The sequence below is a fragment of the Clarias gariepinus genome, chromosome 7, assembly GCF_024256425.1.
Source record: "Clarias gariepinus isolate MV-2021 ecotype Netherlands chromosome 7, CGAR_prim_01v2, whole genome shotgun sequence".
NCBI lineage: Eukaryota > Metazoa > Chordata > Actinopteri > Siluriformes > Clariidae > Clarias > Clarias gariepinus.
In genome coordinates this window covers 33,516,406-33,524,994 of record NC_071106.1, presented here as the reverse complement: position 1 = coordinate 33,524,994, position 8,589 = coordinate 33,516,406, and positions in this window count along the sequence as shown.

Genomic DNA, 8,589 nt, shown 5'->3' with positions numbered 1-8,589 from the left:
TCTAATTAAATTGTACAAAGTACAGATTTAAATTCTTCACTTAAGATAAAGTAGAAAAGTATACAGATCAGATATAACATTAATCCCTTCACAAGGTGAACTGAGGTTTTAACAGTACAGTATATACAAGCCTGGTGACAGAATCATTGGCACCTAAGACACATTAATGTTTGTAGGGACCAAAGCCAAGCCCATCTGCTCAATGGTAAAAAAAATCAACGCTGGCCATGAAAGAAAGCCATCAGAACACCTAATACATCAGAGTCAACCACACACAGGGCCCAGGAGAAAAAATAGATCAAGGATGCCCACCCGGCCTCCAAACTTCCCAGATTCTAATCTGATTGAGCACCCATGGGATACATCAGACAAACAAACCCAATCCATGAAGGCCCACAGCACCCAAAGGATCTGCGACTAATGTCCTAGTGCCGGACACCACAGCAGTTCTTATGACACCAGATGGTCCAGAGATGCCTTGGTAGCACAGGGGAACCTAAAACCTGATTGGCTTCACTGTTAATGTTTTTTAAAGTCATGGCTGATTGGTGTACAAACTCTGTATTTATTGTGCTTTCATTGTTAAATCCTTCACACCCCTGCATTAACGAATTTCTGATGAGCCATTACAAGTGTGGTGTAAATAAATGTGTTAGATAACATTATTCTTATTTACATACAGTAGCTCTAATGTATTCAGCCTCTCGTGAATAGATTTAGCACAGTAAAGACTTTATTGTCATTGTAGTTATTTTTACAAAAATTACTTTGGAAGCTCTCAGAGAGCAGAAGAAATAAAGAGAATGTAAGAATAAGACCAAAAAAAAAAAGATAATTATGTCAAAGAAATATATACAACAGCACAGGCGTGCACAGTGGGATTTGAATGATGATTTGATGATGAAAACAGTGCAGTACAGAACAGGTATTGTCATTAAGCAGAAGGTATTGCACAAATTACAATAATTTGTATTTACAGTCCTGGATGGACTGCAAGAGATTTTTACCAACAATAGCTTGAAGGACTGAAATATAAAGTAATATTGTCTTTGTCTGCTGCAATTTTATGACCAAGAAAGGAAATAGGTGCAGCCAAGGAATAAGTGTTTGTTTTTAGCTTTATGTTTTAAATATCTGACTCCAATACATTTCTGTAATTATTGTTTACCAAGATTGCTGGATTATTGCTAGAGGAGTGCTTTAATGTAAACCGGCTTCATGCTAAGCTTTCATAATAAAATAACATTCCTACTGTATGTCAGAAGATTTATTATACAGTTTATTAAACAATTATTAACTTGGCTCAGGCGGCACGGTGACTTAGTGGTTAGCACTGTCGCCTTGAACATCCAGCTTCGGGTTCAGTTACCACCTTGGCTCTGTGCGTATAGAGTTTGCTTGTTTTCTCAGTGCTTGGTGGGTTTCCTCTGGGTACTCCGGTTTCCTCCCACAGTCCAAATTGACTGTAGTTTGGAAACGAGGGTCTGAAGAGTGTCTGAAGTTTAAGCAATATGAAAGTCTTTCTTCTCTTACTTCCCTAAAAAATTCCAACCAACTTCCATCATTTGAAGAGATGATTTTATTTGTCTTGGCCAAAAATGTATTATTATTATTATTATTATTATTATTATTATAAATTTGATATTATCCTTTATGTTATACTGTCTCACTCCAAACAATAATAATTAAACATATTTTTATGAATATTGATGCTAAAATTGGTGTAAGCTTCTAGGAGCATATGACCTGTAAAAATTGTTTTATATATATTTATATATATATAATTCATGTTGCAATTTTTTAACAACAATGCCAAAAATTAGCCAAGTTTCACCTGAAGGACAGTTAAGATTATTGAAATATTTGAATTTTAAAAGGTTACGGACACTACATAAAATAGCATGAGATTATATTTAGCAAATGTGTATCTTTTTATCTGATAAAAATATAAATGTGTATGCATATTTACAAAAAAAATACAATAAATGAATCATGAAATAAGAAGTATTAAGTATTATGAAAAGTGAAGTTGCGTTATATATCTTTTAGCATTAATTCCATGTTTTGGCCATGAGTCTGTCTAAATTACATTTCTTACACCTGATCATTTTAATCTCAATCAAATTATTAAATCCACCACAGTCTTAATTCATGGATCCCTTAATAATAATTAAGACTGGCAGATTATTATTAAAATTCGATTAGCTGTCATAAATTCCCCCGCATGTTTTAATTTCCTCAGTGTGGTCACTTGTCAATTATCACCCAGGGCTCTCCTCCATGCTACAGCCACCAAGATGGCAAAAGCTACAACATGCGCCAAAACACATAAAGCCAGCCAAAGGCCAGCCATCTTGTCAAACACCTGCTCATGTAGCATGACAAGACAGCGTAACACACATGGGAAATCTGCCCTCTTCCACATACTGTACTATATCAGCTTACTGAAACCCACTACTGCCTTGTGTCATTGTGATTGACAGGAGGAATGGTATGCTATGCTATCCTTCCCATACGGACAGCACGGCTTCTTTGCCCTTCGCTCCAGGATTGTGGATTGTGGTGTCATTGTCGTAACATGAACTCGCAAACTCATCTAGATACAACACTGTTAATTTTACTCACTTGCCTTCATTACAACGTTACATTACCTTTCATTTAACTTTAGAGGTCACTTTAGCTCATTTTACACCAGACCACAGAGGTGCAGCATCCATCATGCTGTCATGTTAATAAGAGTTAGCTTTATTAAACGTTTAAAACGGAACCATGAGAACCCCAGATCCAGGTAAAGTTTATTACAGCATAGAGAAGACAAAATGTTGAGAATGGGACTGGGAACCAAGAGAATGCAGCACTAGATGGCGACACTACATGTGGGTTATAAACAGATGATCATGACAGGAATTGTGTGTTTGTGTAAACCTTACCACTTTGTCCACACAGTTTGTCCACTTTGTAGACACTTTGTCCAAAATTTTGAAAATGAAATTGTTGTCAGTTCTTGATGGTCTTTCGGCTGCTTCCAACAAGGGGTCATCTCAGTGGGATATCCTATTGGCAGACAACTTGGCATATGTTTTACACCAGATGTCCTTCCTGAAGCAACCCCGCTTTTATTTCAGCCTTGAGACCGGTACAGCATCCAGTGGCTGTGGTTTGGTCATAAAAATGTAATTATTGTAAGTGTGGTATACAAGCCCTGGCTCTGACAATTTTTCAACCTCAGCTACATACCTCAAGTTCATAAGGACCTATGGGCACAGGTAGGACTGCAGGATAAGGGACTTGGGGACATCTTCAGCACCCATTAAAGCCCTGAAAAGGCTTTGAAGTTGCCTTGAAGACTATGTTTAAGGAGTATTGAGTTTTAAAGCCCTTCTATTAATGACCTGCCAGCACACTAAACATTTTTTACTCATTTATTATTTTTCCTTGTACCTTTACTTATTGTCTAATTTTACATTGCACCGTGCAGGATATCAGCCTTAAAGCATGCATCTAAACAATGTGCCTCTTACCTGTTTACGTATTTGTATGTTCAAAACACATTATCTCTTTCGTCCTTTTAATGGATCCGTATTCGCTAACATCCCCAGTGTAAAGCTGCTGGATTTCAACGGCTTGATGTTTCAATGATGTTTGAAGCAGGACAACCTTTTACCTTTGAGTATTCTGGCTGTTTATTCCAACAGCATTAATCTCCTTGGCAGGTTAACCCTGAAATAATGGGAAGTCAAAGGACAAACACCAATGGGAAAGGGATTCTCAGGCAGCGGAAAAACATTTGATGAAGCTCTGTTAGTAATTTGTTGCCGCACCACAAGAATAATAAAACCTCATGGGCAATGATGTCAGTATTTGCAATGATTAATCCAGACATCCAGGCCATGTAATCAGATAGTTAAGCTTGTTCAGGCCAAAACACTGGGTTTTGTCTCTATATATCTGTTTTTTTCTCATCTTTCTCTCTCTCTCTCTCGTTCTCTCTCTCTCTCTCGTTCTCTCTCTCTCTCTCGTTCTCTCTCTCTCCATTTCTATCATGCTGAAAGTAATTCATTTCTGTTCTGCCTCTGTTGGTTTTGCACTGTGTGTTGGAATGCACTACATACACCAGGAAACAGAGGGGGTGAAGAAGAATGAGAAAATATTTTCAAATATTTATACATATTTTCAACATGCACTGGAAATTCATTGTCATTCGAAATACATGGAATTTAGGCAATATAGACAATTGTTTTTAAAAAAAAACCTGCTTACATCACTCAATTCAAAGTGCTCAGAATATATGATTGTGCAATTCTGCAATTTAAATATACACCGATCAGCCATGACATTACAGCGCTTAAACATTATGCTTAGTATTGTGTAGGTTCCTCTTGTGCTGCCTGGACAGCTCTGGGCCCTAGGGGCATGACTCCATAAGACATCTGTGGTTGTGTTCTGGTGTCTGGCACAGGACGTTGGCGGCAGATCCTTTGGGTGGTGTGGGTCGTAGGGTGGGCTCTTTATGCATCAGACTTGTTTGTCTGGCGCATTCTATGGGTGCTCAATTGGATTGGGATCTGGGGAGTTCGGAGGCAGGGTCGACAGCCTTGGGTTTTTTTGCCTTCTGGGCCACATGCACAATAGACTGTCTGGCACCTTTCTATCATGGCCAGCATTGACTTCTTTCATGCTGCATTGTCTTTTCAGTAGGATTGGATCACACAGGCTGGCTTATGGTCCCTGAGGGCATGGGACAGTCTTAGATGCCCATGGTCATGTCACCTGTTTGCTGTTATATTTGACAAAAAAATGTTAATGTACTGGGATCTATATACGGAACACTGTCCAGTGTGTGCCCTAAGTCTCCTGGGAGTGAGTGAAGCAGGGATCAAACCCCCACCCTGGAGGTCTGGACAACATTATTAATCACTAAGCCACCATGCCATAGAGGTTTAATTCTATCGTGTGTTAATTAATGAGAAATAACTCTTATGACAAACATCTTTGCACTTTGTGCACTCACTATTAACCATGGAAGTGCTTGTCTACATGTCCCAAGCTAGTAGAAGATCGGTAAAAATTGTTACTTGTAAATGTGTTATCTCTGAGAGCCTGGTAGTGATGGAAGATGTATGATGTATTTTTTAATCTTCCGTATTTTACCATGTTAAAAAGTAGCTGGTGCCGGAGACTGCTGGTTTTGTATTTTAGAATTTATTCTATTAATATTTTAGATAATGCTGGGATTTTCACAAACAGTAGTCTCTACTTAGACTATACAGAGGAGTCTGTACTTCATAGAGAATGGTGTGTAAAACAGAAAACGTCCACTAAACAGTAGTTCTGCAGGTGGACACGTCTTGTTGAGCTTGGCCTTTTTGAAAAAGGCCTGAGGAGAATGGCCAAGTTGATATGAGCTGCAAATAATCATTCTCTACAACTGTACTGGGCAGAAAACCTTAGAATGGATATGGCACTCTGATTAAGAAAATGTTTATTTATCAAGTTCATACTTCTACCTAGCCATGTCCCTGTCAGGTCCTCAAGGTGTGTGTCATATTGGCACTAATTTCTTATCACAGTGGGTTTGTATAAATACAACAATGGTGTGAGGAACTTGGATCAAGCTGATAACCTTCTGCATAAGCACTGCAGGCACCAGAAGAACGTAATATGAACTTAATGCAGTCTTCTACAAAGTGGGATGGGCATACCATGGGCTTACAGATACTGTATTATTGTAAGAACTTCACTGATGCAGCAACAACGCAGTGACATCCCAATGACAACTCGGTCAGAACGGCATCCAATTATTTCTCAATGCCATGTCAAGGACATCAATCATCTCGGAACAGCTTTGAACAGCAACCTGAAGCTACAAGAACACCAAAGAAGACAGTTTAAAATTAGAATAAAAATTTAAATTTTGTAATGGTAATCACTTTATAATCACAACATTTTAATAGGCCAATAAGACAAGCTTATTGTGTATTAGGTTCATAAGAAACTTTATGCACTGCTACCACTGCCACTACATCTCAAGTCAAAAAGGGCTAACAGCACAGGATATGTTATACATATGTTATACATATAAGAACATTGTTATAGGTGTTGGCCATTATAAACTTAGTGTTTGTGTATTTACACCAGAACCTGATCTGCACAAGTTTCATACAGTATGAGTTTTGAACTTTGGACTCCATTTTTGCATGAAATGAGGATTCCGGACCCCAGTTACTTACATGCACCTTAATTTTGTTTAAGGACAAATTAGAAAAAATCTAAACTATCCCTTTAAAAAGCAGGCTTTGCATTTCCACTTGACCATTACTTCACGAACGTGTCATGATGGCACAGTACTGCAGGTATTAACCTCATAGCTTCAGGTTCTTCAGTTTGCACGTGATCTTGAGTTACTGTGTTACTGTACTAAGTTCATCTCATGAATGTGAAGGTGTTCTTCAGGCTTTCCTGTTGTCTCGCACCTTATTATGATATGCTAGACATGGAATGGGTAGCTAAATTGGCACCTTGGTGAGTTTGCATTGTGCATGGGCTTTCATCCCATAAATTAAATTATAAGACACGATATTTAATGCTTCTAACACAACAAGTACTACTATACCTGCTTACACCAACCAACATAGGGTAATTAAATTAATATTTAACATTCTGGCCATGGGTTTTGTAATTGTAATACTATTATTAGCATTCATATGTCCTAAAAACTATGGTTTGGACCCAGAAATATGCTTCTGCTAGATTTGGAGTCCTTGCCCTTTTTCTTAAACATGTGCATCTGCCCAAAGGTGAGACTGAAGATATGGCTCAGGCCTCACAGCCATGGCAAGGGTCTGGGAAACATGACAGCAAAGCAAAAGGCCAAAACAGATAAACCATCATTGGGTTTAATATGCACCTAAAGTACTTCCTTTAAATGTCTCTGATGTTCCGAGGGCAGCCTCAGGGATCTGTGGTCCCTAACACAAAGTCACTAAAGCCTTATGGGTCCATATTAAAGCTCTGTTCATTTTTGTGTGTCCTCGTGTTCATGCCTGGCATTGCAAATCAGGAAGCACATACAGGAACAAGCAGAATGTCCAATTCTTTTACCTCTCCGCTTTAAATGAGCACTTTAGTAGACTCCAAATAACATGCAATTATGAGAGTAATTGCATGTGACCTTTTGTAACTTCTCTGGGTGAGTAAAAGGCAGATGACATTTTACTTACAAAAATTAATGAGCTACATATTCAATGCAGTGTAAGAAGAACTGCTAGAGTTGGTGAGGGAAAAGCATTCCTGTGGTTTCTTAATCAAATATATTGGCTTTAGAAAAATATTCAGGAATACAAGAATGTGGAAAAAACATTTGTTTGTTTCTCTGTTTTTGGCTCAGGACATGTTTTTTCTGACCTTTCACAATGTATTGCAGAGGGATATTACAACAAAGGGTACATAACAGAATACAGGACATGGAGACACGAACGGATGTTTACTGTACATTCTTTCAACGTCTCGTTTTCTTTCCCCTTTTCTTCATCCTGTTATCTTTTCTTCCTGTAGGATTCATTGGAATGTCCATGGGATGTTTTAAAAGTCTCAAGCATGGTTCGTATCTTACATAATCTACAGCCCCCGTGGCCCTTCTTATGTTTGCATCCACTTAAAGTTTCCAGTCAGTGTAAAAAAAAAAAAAAAAAAAAACATCATGAGATGCTAGTTTCACTCTGACTGTTCTTTCCAGCAATCCAGATGGTTGAGAAGATTCAAGAAAACAAGGAACATTGCTGATTGCAGTTAGAACACCTACAGTACAGGCCTCAAGAGATATTAACATCACTGGCACTGATGATAAAATATATAACATAAACATCAATGCTTGAATTAATGTAAATGGATGCTTAGCCCAATCCCTAAGGCAACTCCACCTTCTCTTTATTTTCTCTAGCCCACAAACTTTGCTTTGAAGCACATTGCACAGCGTTTGCCAAGAATGTGCTGTGAAAACCAGTTACTTTTATCCATAGAGGGTCTCGTTTCAAATAAACTGCCTGAAAATGGTTGTTCACAGCTGTTCAGTTTAAAACCATAATCTCAAAAGGAATGCAGTCATGCCTCACTCGCTGGCACACTTGAAACATTACTGATTAGGTCGGCCAACACAAACACCTAGTATAATGCTGACTTTGATAACAAAATAGGCACTACAATGTTTGTTCAAGACCCACTTAGAAAGCTGTAAACCAAAACTGTGTGCAAATGTCTTTTAAACAAATTGTCATTAAACAGTTAACAGAAAGAAGCAGGACATTTGAGACTAAATAAACTCCATAATGCAATTAGTGGATTGGCTAAGTCCATAAATCCTTGGAATGTTATATTGCAATCAGTATACACAATTGATATATAGGAAAGTCTCTTTCCTCTCTTTGAGATGCCTCTTTTGCTGCCTGTCCCACTATACATGCATTTTTCTGTATCACTTATATAGATATGTCCTGTAGCTCTTTCTCCCTGATTTAAGATAATCATTATAATATTCTAGATAGGCCTGTAATTTTATACTGTATATAATCTATTAAGACTGTAATAATGCTC